The following is a 19562-nucleotide window of genomic DNA, read 5'->3' on the forward strand; positions in this document are numbered from 1 at the left end:
AAGTTATTCTGGCACAAAATGAAAGTGCCTCGGTTTTAATGTGTTTTAAGGACAGCTTGCCAAACACATGAGTTGGCAAGTTAAACCAAAGCGTTTATATCATGCAGCAAAGTGTTATATCATGACCTGGGCGGTCTCTCCCCTCCCTCCCTCTCTCCCTCCCTGATTCCGCCAATCTAGAAAGACAATAAAAACAAGGCTTTTATGAAGCCCCTGAGAGTCTTCCATGCACACAAGGCTGTGTTTAATCCGTGGGTTCTGACGAGGGAAATTCCTGCCATCTATCAGATCTACAAATACCGTTTTACTGCTTCATAGGTTTATGATGTTTCTATTCTGGCATACTGGCAAGTAGCCGAGGGTAGTTGGCCTGGGATGGTTTCCTTCTGCCCTCATACACAACGCTGAGAAGCAGGTTAGCCAGAGAGCATTGTTACTTAATTCCAGATGGGTAGCCAAGTCAGTCTGTGGCAGCAAAACAAATATATGGAGCTCAATGACTTCTTAAATGTTAACAAAATGTATTTACTATTTTTCAGAGTCAGAGGTCACTTTATCGGCTGCGCTAGAGGGCAAATAGAGGGTAAATAGACACCTCACCCTTTTCTGCTGTTTACGTAAAAAGGCCTCAATGCATGAGCACCTGACGTCTTTGATGCAGGAAGCTTTTATTCATGGAAGCTAATACTGGAACAAATTTTGTTAAGTATGCCACCTGACCTCTGTTTTATTTTAGTGCTCCACTGTTAACTTTATGGTAGAGAAAGAATCCAACATTTCATGCACAGAAATTCACAGCCAACAACACGGCTTTTTGGCTCTGCTTTCTTCACAAAAAAGCAATAAAGCTTGCTGGAGCAATTAAGCAAAACAATCAACATATTCTGTAAAAAAAATACTTACAAATTCTGTGAGGGTGAATCGGCAGCAGGGATACACAGATACTTCACTCCCTGGGGAGGGAAGGGGGAAATAAAATGAAGTTATGAGATAAACATATGTTCGATAAGGAGAACCAAGTTCTGTTCTGGCTTTTTTTGTAGTGCCAAAGAATGTAACAAAGATCTTCCATTGTAAAATGTTGTTCCATCTACTATGGAACAAAAAAAGAGTCTGTTTTCACTTTTGAACAAGCAAGTGGCTACATGTACCCAGACTGAATTCCCTGCAAAAGGAAGAATTGTACTCTACAGCCTTTTGGAATCGGTATCTTAATTACCTAAACAAGTTCACCTATCTATTCGAACGCTATAAATTGCTAATCTGCTACTTCACATGTAATTCTTGCTTTCTTCAAATGAATGTAGAGAAACGTGCGTGTACGTGCTTGCTGGAAAGACTGCTAGATCATTTTAGTGCTATTGGTTTGCTTAACCGAACGGGAGCGTGGGTACTTTTTAATAAACATTTTCACTTTGAAGGTTACTGAAGTCTCACCACCTCCCAATAGGATATAGTCACTTTTTTAGCCAACTCTCATAGAAAAGCAATTTTAACACTTTCTGTGCCGTTTTAAACACTGTTTTAAACACTGTGCTGTTTTAAACACTGTTTTAAAACTGCCTCTCGGATCCAATCAGCAAATAGGTTCTAAAAGGAGCTGGCAAAGGCTTTGAAATTTACGAACTGGAAACGGCCACCTCCACTGCCTGACTGGCCATTACAAAGGGTCGCTACCTATCTATCCCTCTCCAGGATCGGGTCTGTCCACACTGTAAAAACCAAGTGGAGACTCTTGCTCACATTATACTTGACTGTGGGTATTAGGAATTTCTCTCCTGGGCGGGTCTTAGACAAATCCGAAAGAGACTCTGGACAACCTTTGTTGTGGAGCTTTTGTTGGGGCCAACATAGAGGCCAGTGGCTCTTTGGAAAAAAAAAAAAGTAGCAAAATTTCTTCTACAAGTGACAGAATTTTCTAAGTAACGTCCAATGCTAGATACAGTTTATCTGTCTGTGTTTTGAATGTACTTTTGATTTGTACTTCAGAAATCTCTGTAATGCTCTGGAGCCTATTTTAATATGCCTAATAAAGGTTGTTGTTATTGGCCACCTCCATCCGATTTGTCTTCAGCACCTAGAACTCCATGGTAGACTGCCTCTGAACAGGAAGACTCATGTAGATATCATGACGAGCAGTTTACAGGGCTCAGTAAAAGATTCTAACAGAGTATGACCTGTATCCTATGCACTTCTTTCAACCAGCTTCCCTCTGTCCTAAGAAAGTTTCCTTCCTTCCTCTTCAGAATCTTTTCAGCTGGAGCAAAGCTCTTGGGTCAGAAAAAGGCTTCAAACTTGGCTGAGCAGAGGGGAGGGATATCAGCTAATACTCGTTTCTTTAAAAGAATTTTGCATTTTAAAAAGAAAGAAGCTAATGCTATTTCTGTAGTACTACTAGTTACACTTCCTTTACATGATGAGCTTTTATCTAAATGCTGCTGTTTAAAAACACATAAGATTTTTTTTAAAAAAAAATTACTAACAGGAGCAACTTAATTGTTGAACTCAGTTGTGGTTGTATATCAAGAAGAGAGAAACAGCGGTCACAAGTTGTGGATGCGCCTTCTGTCACTGTGCTCAAGCATTCAGCTCTTTTTTCAGTGTAGACACTCAAGAGAAGGGCAAGCAACTCTAAGAACTGTACCAGAGCAATGTCTAACCAAAGCAGAACAATTCATGTCAACAAGCCACAATCCAAGTCTTCAAAGAAAAAAATTAGACATAGAAATAAAATCAAATTTAGGTTCTGGTTTCACAAAGTAAAATGTATAGCGTGTGCGGCTGGGGAGGTGAGAGGATGAAATTGAAATCTGTACGAAGCAAAAAATAATCAAAAACACATAAAAGGAAAGGAACCAAACATACCACACACCCTACACACAATGTCATCCGTGCGACACACCAGGTCTGAACAGACAACAGTAGCATGTGGAAGCCCCAAAACCTCAATCTGGCAATGAAATCATTGTCAAGCAACTTGGAATTTGCAAGGAAATGGTACCTGTTTTTTTAAAAATTGCTTATCTACTAAACGCAAGGATTTGCTGCTTTAACAATTCCTCTGTTACAGTCAGATTTTCTACTTTACATGAACACAAGAAGCTGCTTTATACCTAGTCAGACCATCAGTCTCCCAAAATCAGTCTTATCTATTGACTGGCAAGAGTCCTCCAGGATCTCAAATGAGAGTATATCATATCCCCTACTACCTAATCCTTTTAACTGGACATACTGGGGACTGACATGGAATATTTTGCATGTAAACAGGTGCTCTGTCACACAGTAACTCTGAAAATCCTGGTTTCTGACACTAATCGATCTCCTCTCTGCCGCCTTCCAAGGAAATCCTCTTAAGTATCTGTGTGTGCCTTTCCTCTCTTATTATCAGAGCCCAAACTATAGGGTCTCTCCAGATAGCCAGGATTCATAATTCCCATCAGCCCCTGTCAACATGGCTAAGTGGCAGGGCTGATGGGAATTGTAGTTCCTGAACATCTGGGGGGGCCATAGTTTGAAGACCCCTGCTCTACATGAACAAAATCCAACTGAATTATTACCATTAAGACGGACACCTGTTCGTCCATCAATTGGATAAAAAATGGCATGAAGGAAGGATAAATAGGAAATGCCAGCAACAACAGGGGGGTGGGGGAAAGATCCCAAAAAGAAATGAAAAAGGGTATATATGTACATTTCTCTTTTGCACAATACGGACACATCCAATACTCTAGACCTAATGAACATAAACATCTATGGACCTAATCAACACCTGTTTAGATTATCACTAGGATCACCATGTAACTAGTCTGAACTTCCAAAAGGGTGGGAGTAGCGTAATAGCGCACCATGCATCAACTGGCAAGAAAGTCATTGGGCATGGGTTGTAGAGTTACTTCCTAAGCTCTAAAGTAGCACAAGAGTAAAATCGACAGGTTGGCTGTGTTGATCACTATGGCTCATTCCGCACATGCAGAATAATGCACTTTCAAACTGCTTTCAGTGCTCTTTGAAGCTGTGCGGAATAGCAAAATCCACTTGCAAACAGTTGTGAAAGTGGTTTGAAAACACATTATTTTGCGTGTGCGGAAGGGGCCTATGAAAGGGCCATATCCCAGAATACAATGGACCTAGGTTGCTGCTGACTTATCTGAACCAAGAGTAGAAGGAGAGAACAATTAATGAAAATGAGTCGCCATCCACACCCAGTCCTTGACGGACATTCATCCAAATTCCAGGGCATCTGCCCAAATGGGAAGCCAGTACTAATAAATTCATTTTCCTCTCAGTTTTCTATTTCAGCAGGCAAGGGTAACCACAGAGACAAGACTTTTATTTCTCTTAGGCCTCGAAAGTCTAGAAAACAGTTAAACCGATACAAAGGGAGAGTTAACAAAACTAGCGCAAGTATTCTGATTTCAAGATTGACAAAGCTGAAAGGAGAAAGAGTTCAACAAGATTCTCTAACACTCGCTCTGACTACAGAAACAGCCACTGAGGTGATATTCTGTTCTTGGGCCAAAGAACTATACGCTGGGCATCATGGCTTACTGGCCAAAACACGGACCCCTCCCTTTAGTTGTATGCCTGTGTGCAAAAGTACTACACATACACATCGCACGGATCTTTAAAAGATATATCGATTTCTGGGAATTTTTTTTTCAAACCTTTGTAGGGTTTTAAAGTAGAAATACTCATAGACAACCGGCAATTACAATAGTAACTATATGGTAAATATTTTAGGGCAGGTATTTTTATCTGTTGGTGATGATGGCTCTAGAAAGCAACAAAATATAAATAAAAGTTTACATAACGATAGAATTTTTTACATTACACTTTTTGCAAAACGAAACTTAAAGCATTTTGGAAATTAAATATAACAACAGATGTAGATCTCTCTCTCTCTCTCTCTCTCTCTCTCTCTCTCTCTATCTGCGCTGTAATGGAAATGTATACTGCATGTCTTTTTTACAGTATAGTGTTTTATGATTATGAAATAACATCTAAATGTAGCCACAGAATACACTCCAAATCTCTATTCTCCTTCGCTGCTGTTTCTTCCTTTGGTTTTCCTTTAAAGAAAAGAAATCTGAGCATCTCTTTAAAGAAAGAAAACCTGATCAAAGAGTTACAATGTGAAACATTCATGAAGTTCTCCGTTCAAACAACGAATAGCCAAAAACTTTTTACTACAGCCTATCTAAAGAGTAGAAGGAAAACAGAGTAAAGTCAGAGCAAGACCAGCTGTTAATTTCTTTACTTTCAAACGACCTCAGAAAATGTAACTGTGCCATATTGTTCGATGAGGGTTTTTTCCCTTAGTCTCATGTCAAAGAATATTCCTCAAATTCATCCAGCTGGCAATCACTAAATCTCCATAAACCACCCCCATGAAAGTAAATTCTATTAAAATCCAGCAAACCTTGCTTTCATATAAATGTATGTTTAGAATCAGGGAGTCAATCTTTTCAAAGGCTCTTAAGTGAAGTAGCCAGTACAGCCACTTTTAAACCCACAGTGGCTACCTTTCACAGATACATGAATCATCACTTTAAGTTGCAGGGTAATAGCCAGGATTTTGTAGTTACCTAAACCTCACTGCAAACTTCTAGATTGAACATCTTTTTTTTAAAAGAATTATTTTTGGCATTAAACTTCTCAGTATTTAAATTTATGTAAAGCATTCAACGAAGACTTCCAAGAAATACTTTTTTAAGAGCCAAAAACAAAACCTCAAGTATAGATCATTTTGAAGTCATATGCAAATATAAAACCTCGAACACCTGGCAAGTTCTTTCAGGTTAGCCCAAAAAACCCCTCATGTGTTATTTTGGCTTGCCGCATCAACAGATGAGGAATAGAAGCCCTTCTTTTGGACCAAGGGCATCGCATCAAAACGGCTCATGTAGGAAACAGTTGGTAAACAAGATTTCCTCAAGTTTAACAAGATGTTACCAAAAGTTCTGACTAGCTCAGCTACAGAACCACTGAACTGAAAAAATACCCAGTAATTTGTTTTTTGTCCTTTCAGTTACTTTAAGGAGCAATCCCCCAGTACAGTTTGTACGTTCGTGACTCATTTTATTCTTGAAAATATTCAAAAAGTTCAGCAAGAAATAAAATAGTTGTACGGTTATTTAAACATTTAAAAAGTACCCCCTTGGTGAACAAAATAGCCATTCAGGATTTATAAATAAAGAAATAGATAGATGATATAGATATAGATTAGATAGATTAGATAGATTAGATAGATAGATAGATTAGATAGATAGATAGATAGATAGATAGATAGATAGATAGAGAGAGAGAGAGAGAGAGAGAGAGAGAGAGAACTTAACGTAACTAACGTAACTTAACGGTAACTTAACTAATCGGTAACGTAATCCAATCTAACGCAACTACATGCTGAGAATCACACACAATATTCTTGAACACAAAGAATGATTCTAAGACATGTTGACTCTTGACAGTGGTAAAGCAATATTTAGTAGAGATTTAATCACCAACTTCTTAATTTTTGCTTCAGAAATAAATCAACCAAAATTTTGAGCTGCGTGTATCGAAATCACTTTACTAAAACATATTTGTAGACATCTGTGCAGATTTCCTAATAGGGAAGTCAACATTTGGATTAGTGCTCCAGCAATAAACCCAAAAAGAAACTTCTTCAGATTAGTTTGCCTTTTAACTAATCTCAAACCTAATGCTTCTCTCCCCACAGAATCAGGATTTTTCTCCGGCTACACACATCCTTTATTTTTAGATAGCACTGAAGCCTTTTTCTCTTCTTTGCATTGGGTTTCCCCTTGGAATTTCGTACAACTTGAATTATACATAAAAAAGTAACTCAAGTAACATCTTCGTTCAAATGTGTTAATCAGAAAGTACATGAGACTTCAAGATGTTCCAAGTTCCTTTTCTGGAATTTCTGTGGGACTTATCTAGGAATTGGTCCACCACTAAATGGCAAAAAGGTCTGAATTTCCACTAATCTGAATGGCTCCAGATTATACTTCACTGCTTTCTGATTTAGCTTTGACACTGATTGCTACGGAACATTCAGGGCACCAGCAACACAAGTTTCCTGCTGGGAATAAATTAATGGGTAAAATGTGTATTGCTACATGCTACATGCTGGGATATCTCTCATTTGTGATTGGTTCACAAGAATTAGAACACAGGTCTCATATTCAAATGAATGAATGATAGTGGATAATCACTGAAAACCTTATTGAGAGATGGATGACGCTGGTGAAATTCTAGAATATTTCTCAGAACAGTGTGCGTTCAGCTGTTTTCTTCAGTGTAATTTTTAGTTTTGTTCCACATGGTCCAATGAATTAATAACAAAAAAGAAATCTCAGCCTAATGTACATAATAGTTTCTCATAGCTATTATTCTCTAGAATAAAGTCTTTGAAGTATCAGTAGAATTTCTAGTTTACCTTGACTATAAGCCAACCTAAACAAAATGCCCAAGAAGCTATATTAGAGAAATGTTTCTCAATACTGCTACTCCTTGAAGTTGTGCTGCCCAAATAATGTATATTGCAAACCATTTCGATTGTCAAATCAGCTTGCAAACAAGAGAAACTTTTGTCTATGCTAAAAGGAAGCATCTCTGAATCCTTTGGCTACTTCTCCACCAGCTACCAATATTTTCACTGAATTTTGTCAACCAAATCCCATTTTAAGGACAATAACTAGTCATAGAAGGGAGAACTGTCATTTTTGTTGAAGAAAAACTGACAGGATATCATGTCATAAATTGTTCTTGTATGTTCCCAAGAGTCAGCGAAGGAAAACCCAGCAGAAATCACAGCCCATATGTTCATTTGCAAAAGACTGTGACAGATTACCAGTGAAAATACAGATTTCCCCAATTTTTGATTTATGTTAGAAGAAGAAGAAGAGTTTGGATTTATATCCCCCCTTTCTCTCCTGCAGGAGACTCAAAGGGGCATACAATCTCCTTGCCCTTCCCCCCTCACAACAAAACAATCTCTGTGAGAGGTGGTGGGCTGAGAGAGTTCAAGAACTGTGGATCAGCCTTAAGGTCACTCCAGTTGGTATGTGGGAGTGTACAGGCTAATCTGAATTCCCCAGATAAGCCTCCACAGCTCAAGCGGCAGAGCTGGGAATCAAACCCGGTTCCTCCAGATTAGATACACGAGCTCTTAACCTCGTACGCCACTGCTGCTCATCATTAAAAAAACAGGCTGAATCCAGAGGTATTTTTCTGCTGCCAAAAGCATGGGCGATTTTTGCCAATTGCCCGTTCCTGCTGCTCCAGAACATTCCCCATCCCCCAGAAGTAGTATTTGAAGAAACCCCACGATTCTGTAGTATGAGGGTGGAAAGTTCAGTTCTCTGCGTTCTTCCATTAGCTTAAAAATGACTTTGTTTCTGAAGGCCTGAAGCCTTGGCAGCTCCTATCCAGAGTGGCTGCGCTCCGGACATGGTGCCATAGCCACAGCCATTCTGCCGTTCCCAAGGGGGCTTTCCAGCAGCGTGGGGAGGCCAAAAGCACAAAAGTGCCTCTCCACCACTGGAAAGCCCCTATTGGACTTAATGAACTTATGCCACTGAAAAGATGGCTCAAGTCCAAAACTCTAAATGCCAGCATAGCGGCAGCAACAACCAGGTGGAAGCTGACTACTATCTGCTGCCCTTCCCCTGGCCACACCTCTGAACTGCCCCTGCTACCGTGTTTTCCCGAAAATAAGACAGTGTCTTATATTAATTTTTGCTCCCAAAGATGCGCTATGTCTTATTTTCAGGGGATGTCTTATTTTTCTGTGTTCTGTTCGTCGGACATGCTTCCAAACAAAAACTTTGCTACGTCTTACTTTTGGGGGGATGCTTTATATTTCACACTTTAGCAAAACCTCTACTACGTCTTATTTTCCAGGGATGTCTTATATTTGGGGAAACAGGGTATGTCTGAGGGTTATGGACATTAGCATGTATACCTGTGTCGCTGCTCATACCATGGCGGCGAGGAACGGCCTTCTGCCTAATTAATGATCCCATTTCTCCACTGGTGAAGGTAATTCACCAAAGTGCCTTGAGCTGTCCCTCCCAAACAACAGATTCTCCCAATAATAATACCCTTTGGATGGGGTTAACATTATAGGTCCCTTCTGCATATACAAAATAATGCACTTTCAATCCACTTTCACAATGGTTTGGAAGTAGATTTTGCTATTCCACGCAGTGGATTGAAAGTGCATTCTTCTGCATGTGCAGAAGGGGCCTCAGTCCCAGGTGGACTACACAGAATCCTAGACTCGAGTCTTTATAATGCTCATGTACATTTTTTTATTAAGATGCACGACAGTCATGCCAAACAACAGTAAAGTATCCAAAGTTAAAATAATGATCAAAGCAGAACGAGCAAAAATAGCTTTAGGTTGGGAAGAAAAGAAAAAATGGACAATCCAGAAATGGTTGGAATACATCTGGGAACAATACTGGGATACTTTCGGTACAATAACAAAGTGAATAAATCAGGCAAGATAAACAGAGCGAAATCTTGAAGATATGGACCATATACGCAGACTGGATGAAAGAAGCTGGAGTCAATGAGGAGAAATGGGAGAAGAGATTACAAAGAATGAACTTACTGCTGTTTGTTTGATAAAACTATGAAAAAATATAGGGGGGAGGGGAAAAAAGGGGAAAATGTATTGTTTGAAAACGAATGAAGAAAAGCATTAATATAAAATGTAATATTCAAATAATACAATAATTTTTTTTTTTTAAGTAAAGTATCCAAAGTGGGTAACAGGGGGATCCATCACTGGACATTAAACTACTGCTGTCCACAGTGGAAAGCCCAATTGCCAGTGATTGCCATTATTAGAAGGATAGCACAATACCCAGTGATGTTTGAATGGAGCCCATGTGCCAGGTTGGGACTCCATAACTTATTAGAAAGACACATAAACAGGTATTTATAGCAAGACTGTAGTGAACGAATTTCTAGTGGCCACAGCAGCAACACACTTCCCTGCCCCCGACTTACCTCAAGCATAGGCCTAGCACTGTCATGGATTGAAAGAATGTGTGTAATATCATTCCGTTTAAGTTGTTCAGAGTCACGAGCATCTATAGCATAAAGGAGACAAGGAAAAAGGTCTATTAGCAGGGTTGCTTGGATCCAACTTAATCATCCCAAAGGGGATGCAGTTCCCAAGGATGTGCCTGTCCTATCAGCCTTTTATGGCTAGGTTATGGATATCGAAGAGATAGAAAAGGATATTGAAGAGATAGAAAAGTGCAGAGAAGGGCAACAAGGATGATTGAAGGATTGGAGCACCTTCCCTATGAGGAGAGGCTGCAGCGTTTGGGACTCTTTAGTTTGGAGAGGAGGCGGCTGAAGGGGGATATGATTGAAGTCGATACAATTATGAATGGGGTAGAAAATGTTGACAGAGAGAATTTTTTCTCTCTCTCACAATACTCACAGGCATTCATTGAAAATGCTGGGGGGAAGAATTAGGACTAATAAAAGGAAACACTTCTTCACGCAACGTGTGATAGGTGTTTGGAATATGCTGCCACAGGAGGTGGTGATGGCCACTAACCTGGATAGCTTAAAAAAGGGCTTGGACAGATTTATGGAGGAGAAGTCAATCTATGGCTACCAATCTTGATCCTCCTTGATCTGAGATTGCAAATGCCTTAGCAGACCAGGTGCTCAGGAGCAGCAGCAGCAGCGGGCCATTGCTTTCACATCCTGCACGTGAGCTCCCAAAGGCACCTGGTGGGCCACTGTGAGTAGCTGAGTGCTGGACTAGATGGACTCTGGTCTGATTCAGCAGGCTAGTTCTTATGTTCTTATGGACTGGGAAGGAAGGCAGTCTCTCTTGAACAAGCATCCACAATCCCTAAAAAGAAAGAGAAAGCACTCTCCAAAGTCAACATAAGCTCAGGGGTTATTTCCAGTGCTCTTTTATACTGCCCTTCCACCACAGAATTCAAGGCACCAAGCAAGTTTCTCCCGACTCAAATAAATCCAGCAAGCTGGAAGCCAGGTCTCCCTGGGCTAATGAATAACCACTAATTGGCTATCAGTGGAACCCTTAAGTGTGAAGTACCTTCACCACCATAAGCCTGGACTTTGACATGAATTAACAAAACTGTCCTAAAGGAATCTGCCGTACCTGACATGGGTTGGCACAGGCCTCATTTTACAACTTTCCTTTCTTGATTTGCTGCTTTGATAGGTTTCAGTTGATTTGTGGGAAGATTTAAGAATATAGAACGTTCTAAAAGGGTTTGTTCTTGTGATCTGGTTACAGTTGAAACACTTGACCATTCTCTGTTTGTATGCCCTAAACATGATAAGATACGCACGAAATATATGAATTCTATTTTTTTGCAATGTTCTCAGTGGCAAGAGCGTTACAAGATACCCAACCTCCTGAACAGCTCTGATGTGCTCTTTTGCGAGATTGTTGCAAATGTTATACTGGAAATTAGTAATTTTAACTGTGTTTTTTAAATCTTGCTTTGAAATGTTGTCCTGTTTTGTATGCTAATAAAGGCTTGTAGTTGTTGTTGTATATTTTATATCTAATGGGGTGGGGGGTGTCCTTACGGGGCCAAGAGGCAGCAATATAAGCAAATTGACATGATTGTCCATACAGATCAGGAAGGTCTACACCAGACCTGGGCATTATACGGCCCGCGGGCCACATCCGGCCCACCAGATGACCCTGACTGGCCACTCTCAGAAAGTGCGCAGGGCCGAGAGCGCCTTTGAAAGCCCCGCGAGCGTCAAGTTGCCTTGGCTGCTGCCGGACTATGCGAAGACGCGCCTCGCACCCAGCTTCTGGCGAGGGCTTTCAAGAGCGCCACCTAAGCCCACTGCGTGCTGAGGGGCGTCTTGAAAGCCGCAGAAGCCCGTTGCCCCTGCTGCTGAGGTCCTCCACTATATTTTCTGTTTCTTATGCGTCCCCATGGAAGAAATAATTGCCCACCCCTGGTCTATACCTTTAATAGTGCCACACCCAGCCTAACACAATCAAATCTTCCAGCGATTGCCTCTACATGCCCGAAAAAGTTTCTGAATTTGCAACCATCTATGAAAATTTTGAATAACTAAGGCCAAGGGGGGAAACTGTTTTGTACAAGGGAAAATCCCATGTTTGTCCCATTATAAACCAGTAATGCAAAAGCAGCCATGTGGCCGGCAAATGGGTCTCTGAAACATAGCTAACTGTTCCTGCTAAATCATTTTTTAGTTAGGAAGATTTCCATTGAATGAAACTAATTTGTGAAAAGCTACGCCCAAAAATGTAAACATCACCGGGGATAAATATCTCTGGAAGATCAGTTAAGACCTAAAAAGCCTTCCTTCATTTTATATTAAAGAAGTCGGGGAGGGGGAAGTTTAATTCTAAGCAAGCTGGAAATTCTAATGCGTCGCGTGGGGTGATCTTCCAATTCTGAGAGATTCAGACATTTGAATTTTCAGAAGAAATAGATGAGATAAAACACCGACATCTTTCCTGGTACCTACGAAGTATTTTAGGAACTGCGCAGCAGAAGATGGGGTTTTTGCCTAGCGGGGCATGACCGGCCACTAGAGATCTGATTAGCAGATTTAACCAAATAATTTACTTTATTCTCCCCCACTCCTCTTTCCCAGTGAATTCAAAAAAATTACCCCTTCCCCCCCACTTTGTGTGTTGTTTGTGTGTCTGCACACCCCATCCCATGCCCCAATTCCAAAGGTGCCCACAAGCTCAAAAAGGCTGGGGACCAGAGGTGGGATGCAGCCTATTCGCACCTATTCGATAGAATTGGTTACTAAAATTTTCTCAGTTCGGAGAACCGGTTATTAATGATTAACTCCACTAGGGACAAAGGGGTCATCTCTATCCCTGGGTACAACAAATCTCGTCAAGTGGGGGATGCAAAATCACCCCCCCAGGGCCCCCTGCAGCCCCCCTGCCTGCCATGGCACCCCCCCCCTACGTGTGTTTGAACTGTATGAAATAATACAATATATAGAAATTCTATTTTTTTTGTTCATTGGTTTAAAGCTTGGGAAAGTATTATAGGTAAAGATTTTTCATTTTCTTTTTCCCCCTTGAAATTTATATTGGAAAGAGAGGAGTTTAAACTACCCTTTTAGATTAAGGATTCTGGATCTCTCCCTCTGTTAGTTTTCTTTCAAGTGGAATAGATAAAGTAGTTATAGGAATCTGAAGGGGAAGTAGAAAGTAGGGAGGGAGGGAAATATGGGAAGGAGGGAGGCAATATAGGATGTTTTAGTTGGGGGGGTTGAGATAGACAATTAGATATGTTTGTAATATGTTAACAATTGTAAAAAGTTTTTGGTTTCTCTCCTTACTTATGTTATTATTTAAAATCAATCAATATAATTATATAAAAAAGAAATAATAAAGTGTGTGATAGTAGAAGAGAGACATATTACATGTCAGACATTATTAGAAAAGGAACTGAAAATCAGGTGGTCACTGACTTAATGACTATATAAACATATGATGCAGCTGCATTTAATAAATTGTCTGACCACCTCAACTCAAAAAGAATACCATAAGAGCTCAAAACAGAGAAGGAAAATGCAACCAAAAATGTACTAAATGGACCATGATAGGAGTTCCCGAAATATATGTATGATGCAGAGAAATAATCTTCTCTCAGTCTGCCTTTTAATCAGAAAATTCTGAATCACCAAATGGTAAAGTGGACGGTGTAGATTCTTCACACAATGCATAATTAATTACACAATGCATAATTAAGAAAGCCAACATGGTGTAGTTGTTAAGAGCGGCGGACTCTCATCTGGAGAATTGGGGTTGATTCCTCACTCCTCCACATAAGCGGTGGACTCTAATCTGGTGAAGCCTGCTGGGTAACTTTGGGCTAGTCACAGTTCTCTCAGAACTCTCTCAGCCCCACCTACCTCACAAGGTGTCTGTTGTGGGGAGAGGAAGGGAAAGGGGCACCTGACAGGAGAGAAAGTCAGGGTATTAATCCAAACTCTTCTTTTTCTAATTTAAGAAAATTGGTGCTCCAAACTACAGTGACAGCCATTAGCTTAAACGAGGTAGGGTGTGGACCAATTCAGGGAAGACAGGTCCATCAATAAAAGTGAAACTGAACCTCCATGTTCAGAGGCAAGATACCTTTAATTACTAGTCACTGGAGACCAACATCAGGATAGTCTTCCACCACCACTGTGGGCTTCCCAGAAGTATGAGGCTAGTCACTGTGGAAAGCAACATGAAGGACTACACACAGATCCAGAAAACTATTATTTCTTTGTAGCTCTTCTGTCCCATCTCCTTCCCCAAATGGGAATCGGCCATGTGGATTATGATGCTATAAATTCATTTGTAACAAAAGTATTTGTTTTTGTTCAAGGCCAAGCTGCTTCTCTTAATGTTGGCTATACTGGCTGGGGTCCCAAACAGATCAAGCTGGCTAGCAAGAGTCTTCTTCCTGGTCCTCAAGATAGACCTGATGGTTTAGATGACTCAGAGATTGCCCGGTGGACATAGCTCTACCCTTGGAAGAATTTTGCTGGGCAACCTCAACAACAGACATCAACACTCAGTTAATGGAGCAACAATTAAGCCACTTATTGGCTGTTGTGGGTTTTTGTGTGGTAATGGTTTGGTAGTTTTAGCTCCTAACATTTTGCCCACGTCTGTGGTTGGCATCTTCAGAGGCATGTCACGGTAAGCTGTGTTTCTCTCCACGGCACAGTTGATTCTGGATGTGAAAGCCTTTGACTAAACATGAAGCCATTTATATTTTATTTTGCATTTTTAGCATTCATAAAGATACTGCATGATTGTGAAGCAGGCTGTATTCTCACGGCTCTTTCACAAAACGTGGCAAACCCAGATTTTGCCAGCAAGCCTCCTACAGCTTCTGTTTCACTTGTCCCCCCATTCCACCAAAAAAGATGGTCACAACCCACTTTGGGGTCCTCAAACACAGAGAGCCCCTCTTCTAAGCAATGCATGACTGCAACAAGTGCTAGTGCTGAGCATTCTCATATCACTACGTGGCAACACTACATGAGGCCCATGAAGGTAAACTCGTGGGAGGCCAAACTAGTTTAGAGAACTCACAGTCTAAAAACCATGAGTTAGTTCTTCACAAAACTCTCGTAAAGGGCCATCACCTAGGACTCGGTCAGATGACATGGCAGATGAAGATCAGCCCTGCAACCATAAAAGACAAACAGATCTATGCAGCCAAAGAAGAAGAAGAAGAAGAAGAAGAAGAAGAAGAAGAAGAAGAAGAAGAAGAAGAAGAAGAAGAAGAAGAAGAAGAAGAAGAAGAAGAAGAAGAAGAAGAAGAAGAAGAAGAAGAAGAAGAAGAAGAAGAGGAGGAGGAGTTTGGATTTATGTCCTCCCTTTCTCTCCTGCAGGAGACTCAAAGGGGCTTACAATCTCCTTGCCCTTCCACCCTCACAACAAACACCCTGCGAGGTAGGTGGGGCTGAGAGAGCTCCGAGAAGCTGTGACTAGCCCAAGGTCACCCAGCTGGCATGTGTGGGAGTGTACAGGCTAATCTCAATTCCCCAGATAAACCTCCACAGCTCAGGCGGCAGAGCTGGGAATCAAACCCGGTTCCCCCAGATTAGACACACAAGCTCTTAACCTCCTACGCCACTGCTCTTAACCTCCTATGCCACTGCTGCTCCCAAAGGAGAAGGGTTGGTTGGCTGGTTAATCCTACCTGATTTCACTGTTTGAATACAGGGCCATGCCGAAGCTGGCTTCAGAGAGGCTGAAAGATTAAACACCCCTCCCTTTCCTACATGGCCCCAAGGCAAACCGAGGCAGTACCAATCTGCAATTCACACTCAATGAAAAGAAAGTCTATCTGAGCGCTCACACTTTTATACAAGAATAATGAAGAACAGAAGCCTTCTTTTCAAAGGCTGCTATTTAACACTTCAATTAGCTTTCAGACATATAACCGTCTGCACACCTTAATTTAATTTTTCTGTTCCCTAACAACTTCACTGTTACTCTACTCTAGCAGTCCCCTGAATGCAAAGAACACCGCAGCGTTGCTGTCACTGCATTATAGCATGCTGTCTGCAATGACAACATTTCACAGACCCACTTCACAGAAACATCAGCGCCGATAACAATTATCAGTAAATTTCTGGTTCTGATTTTTTCAACCTGGAAATATCCGTCAGCTTTATTTGGCTATTAACAAAAATATTTAGGTTAAAAAACCCAAAATCCTTCAGTCCCCGTCCCCCCCCCCCCCCACCACTTCCCTAGCTTTTTTAATACATTGGGGGGAGGGGGTAATTGGTGAAAGAAAAACCTCAAGACAGCCAATATGGCTTTTGGGGTGGTTTTCTGTGATTAAGGTTTGCTGAATCACCGAGCCTAGTTAGAAGAAAGGTTGCGAGACCGGAAAGCTGCAGGACTTTATAAGCACCAAAGTGCTGACTCACTTTTGAAATCTCCGCCGGCTCCTTCTTCTTGATTCAATGACGGATGGAGAAATTAAGAGAACTAAATTGGGAAACTGATACCCAGTCATGGTTTCAGCCAGAGGCGTAGCTGGGCCAAACTGCGCCCGGTGCGCAGTGTGTTTTTTTCCACCCCACATGGCCCCCCTGCGGCACACACACCCCTGTCCCCCTTCTCACACTTACCTACGTTCCATTTCTATTTCTAGTACTTTTTGAGGCTGAAAAAAGCGGCCTCTTCACAGTTCAGGGAAAAAACTGCCTGACGAACTATACTTCCCAGGAGACCTTGTGAGCCCCAAGGTCTCCTGGGAACTGTAGTTTCTCAGGCAGTTTTTAGCCTGAACTGTAAATAGGCCGCTTTTTTCAGCCTCAAAAAGTACTAAAAAAAGAAAAGGAACATAGATAAGTGTGGAAAGAAGGGCGAGGCGTGTGTATGCCGTGGGGGGGCATGGGGGAAAGGAGGAGGGGCCAGGGGGAGATTTTCCACCCCCAGGCATGCGCCCGGTACATGACGCACCCCTGCCCCCTTGGCGCTCCACCACTGGTTTCAGCATTCACGTTGGGCGTACCATCAAACTTTGGTCCCCAAGTACAGGGATTGCCATGATTCAGTGTCGTGTCACACAAGCTTCATGCTAAGTTATGTACATCTCTGTGTGTTTTCTTATAAAATTCACTTTTACCATGTACACGAAGTTCGGAATTCTCAAAAGTTACCCGCTCACCACACTCAGTATTATTTACATATAGGCTGTCTTACAAAATTCTCAAGGTAGCGTAGAAAAGAAGACATACAATTCTAAATCAAAGCCAACTTAGAAAATCTATGAAATCAAGGCTACACACTAAACTGTTATATTGCATTATCCTCCCCCCACCCCCCGCCCACCCCCACCAGTGCTTCCTTTTCCTCGTTTTGTAAAGTGCCAGGACACGGTGATTCTTGGAAATTCATCACTACCCCAGCCTTTGAAGATGTGAAGTGAAGTCACACAAATGCCACATCTAGCTGGTGGGTATGGCTTTTCTGTGCTTGAAGGTGGTATGAATCACCCCATTAATTCCATGGTTACCTCCTCTACCAGGTGTTCTAAACTAGCACCCTTTGCTTATGGAGATAAAGTTATCAAAAGTCTCACCACCACTTCAAAGTGAAACACCATGAAATGAAAAAGTTGTCAATTAGAAGTTGCAGTCACTTTCACATTTCAAAACAAAATAAGTAGCATGTCCTAGACCAGAGATGTAAGGGTCAGGATAAAATGAGGGAAACTGAGGGGTTGGGGTGAAGTTTCCTTTCAGGCCTCTGTTTTCCACCCCAGGCTGACCCACTTTTGATGCCAAAAAAGTGAAAAGGGTTCCTTCTGCAGCTACAGTTAAAAGATCCAAATGAAAGAAAAGTGGCCGTTGCCAAATTCATTCATTTTGCCTCCTACGATTTAGTAATAACAGTGGAATTATGGGCCAACATCAAGGTTAAGCATGGTTAACCCACTAGGACACTGGGGTGTGAAAAGGTCTACCATTAATAAGGACAAGTCCACCAGGAACAGCTAATGATGCCGATATCTTGAATCTGCCTCTGCTTCCACTGCAAGAGAGGGGAGCTGACAGAATGAACTAATTTATTTTGCCACACAAACACTATGAGGGGAGAGGGAGGATGAGGTCCCTCAGATATGTTCATAGAGCAACAGAAGCCCCTTCCTGGCACAGCCTTCTAACAATCAACAGCTGTACCTTCAGCTACCTGGCACCGAAAGAAAGAGGAGAAAGAGGAAGGAGGAAGGAGGAAGGAGGAAGAAAGAAAGAAAGAAAGAAAGAAAGAAAGAAAGAAAGAAAGAAAGAAAGAAAGAAAGAAAGAAAGAAAGAAAGAAAGAAAGGAACTTCCAGTCTGAAGCCACAGGGATGCCATTTCTGACCTCCATTATGGTCAGTGGGTTAGCTCAGGTGGCAGCCAGCACTAACCCCTCTCACTATGCAGGCAAGTATTAGCAACTCTGTGGCATCAATATCCCTTGCTGTGGAGGGAGAAGCAACAGCAACTAAGAGAAGCTGATCCTCTGCCCATGTCTCCTCTGGGGCTGGGTGTCCAATTAGTTGGGGGGGACGGGACAAATGGTCCCATTTAACAGCCTCTTGCCAATGGCTATTCAAAACTGAACCCCAATGACACAGGAAGTCAATCACCGGCCATAAAGGCTTGTGGCAGTTAAAGGAAGCGTGGGGGCAGACAACCAGAAAAGTAGCGTGACAGATCAATGGGGCCTTCTCTCATACCCCACATACTTCACCAGCCTGACCTACCAGAATCTACTAGATCAAATCTCTGCTTAGAGTACGCTGTTGCTGTTTTTAATCAAGAAGTTGGAAGCCCTGTGTTTATATCCAAGAACACGAATATACTTATTTTCTTTCCTCAGATCTTAGAGCGCATGTACTGGTTCCAAGTGCCATCATTCAAGACACAGTTGATTGTCATAGGGTCCTAAACTCTGCACTGAATGAAAAAGGGATGAGATGAATCACATTTGCAGGCCAGTGGGTGTGTGGTAGGATTAGGGTGTTCCTGCCCATACCTCCTTCAGAAAGCCTAAATGCCTGAGGGAATCTCAGGTACGACTCCCAAGCTTACAAGTCACAAGTAGATAAACACTAGAGTTCAAATGAGACTAACTTTACCTTTAAAATTTCCAAGGAACAAGCCAGGAAGAATCTGCAAGAGAGAAACAGAATATCACATGTAGATCTCTTGTAGTAACTCAAGCTGGTGCAGATCAATTTGCATACAGGATGAAACAGGACGCTGTTAAAAGTCCGAACGGCCTGAAAGCGCAGCAAGCCTAACATGTTTTCCTTGTAATGTTTCCGACATTAATCCTTCAACTGTGAAATGTTTTTCTTTTTGTCTCCAGTGTCCCTTGGCCTAATAAGTACTGAAAAACTATACACATATTTCACATGCAATTGTAATATTAAGTAGAATACAAACATCTGGAAATCAGGAATTGCAACTTGCCTAGAATATTTATCGACCAGTTCCCTGTTTACTTTGGATTTTTTTTTGTAGCATC

The 19562-nt window shown here is 41.5% G+C and overlaps 1 long non-coding RNA gene across 1 annotated transcript; it reads right to left on the reverse strand.

The window, feature by feature from the left end:
• Positions 1–555: 555 nt before the first annotated feature.
• LOC125438761 lies at positions 556–19206 on the reverse strand. The gene is made up of 3 exons (XR_007245399.1): positions 19171–19206; positions 10024–10106; positions 556–953 (listed from the first exon to the last, which is right to left on the reverse strand). It is a non-coding gene; the product is annotated as an uncharacterized LOC125438761 (long non-coding RNA).
• Between the last annotated feature and the right edge of the window lie 356 nt (positions 19207–19562).

Source organism: Sphaerodactylus townsendi, linkage group LG09 (assembly GCF_021028975.2).
Source record: "Sphaerodactylus townsendi isolate TG3544 linkage group LG09, MPM_Stown_v2.3, whole genome shotgun sequence".
Lineage (NCBI taxonomy): Eukaryota > Metazoa > Chordata > Lepidosauria > Squamata > Sphaerodactylidae > Sphaerodactylus > Sphaerodactylus townsendi.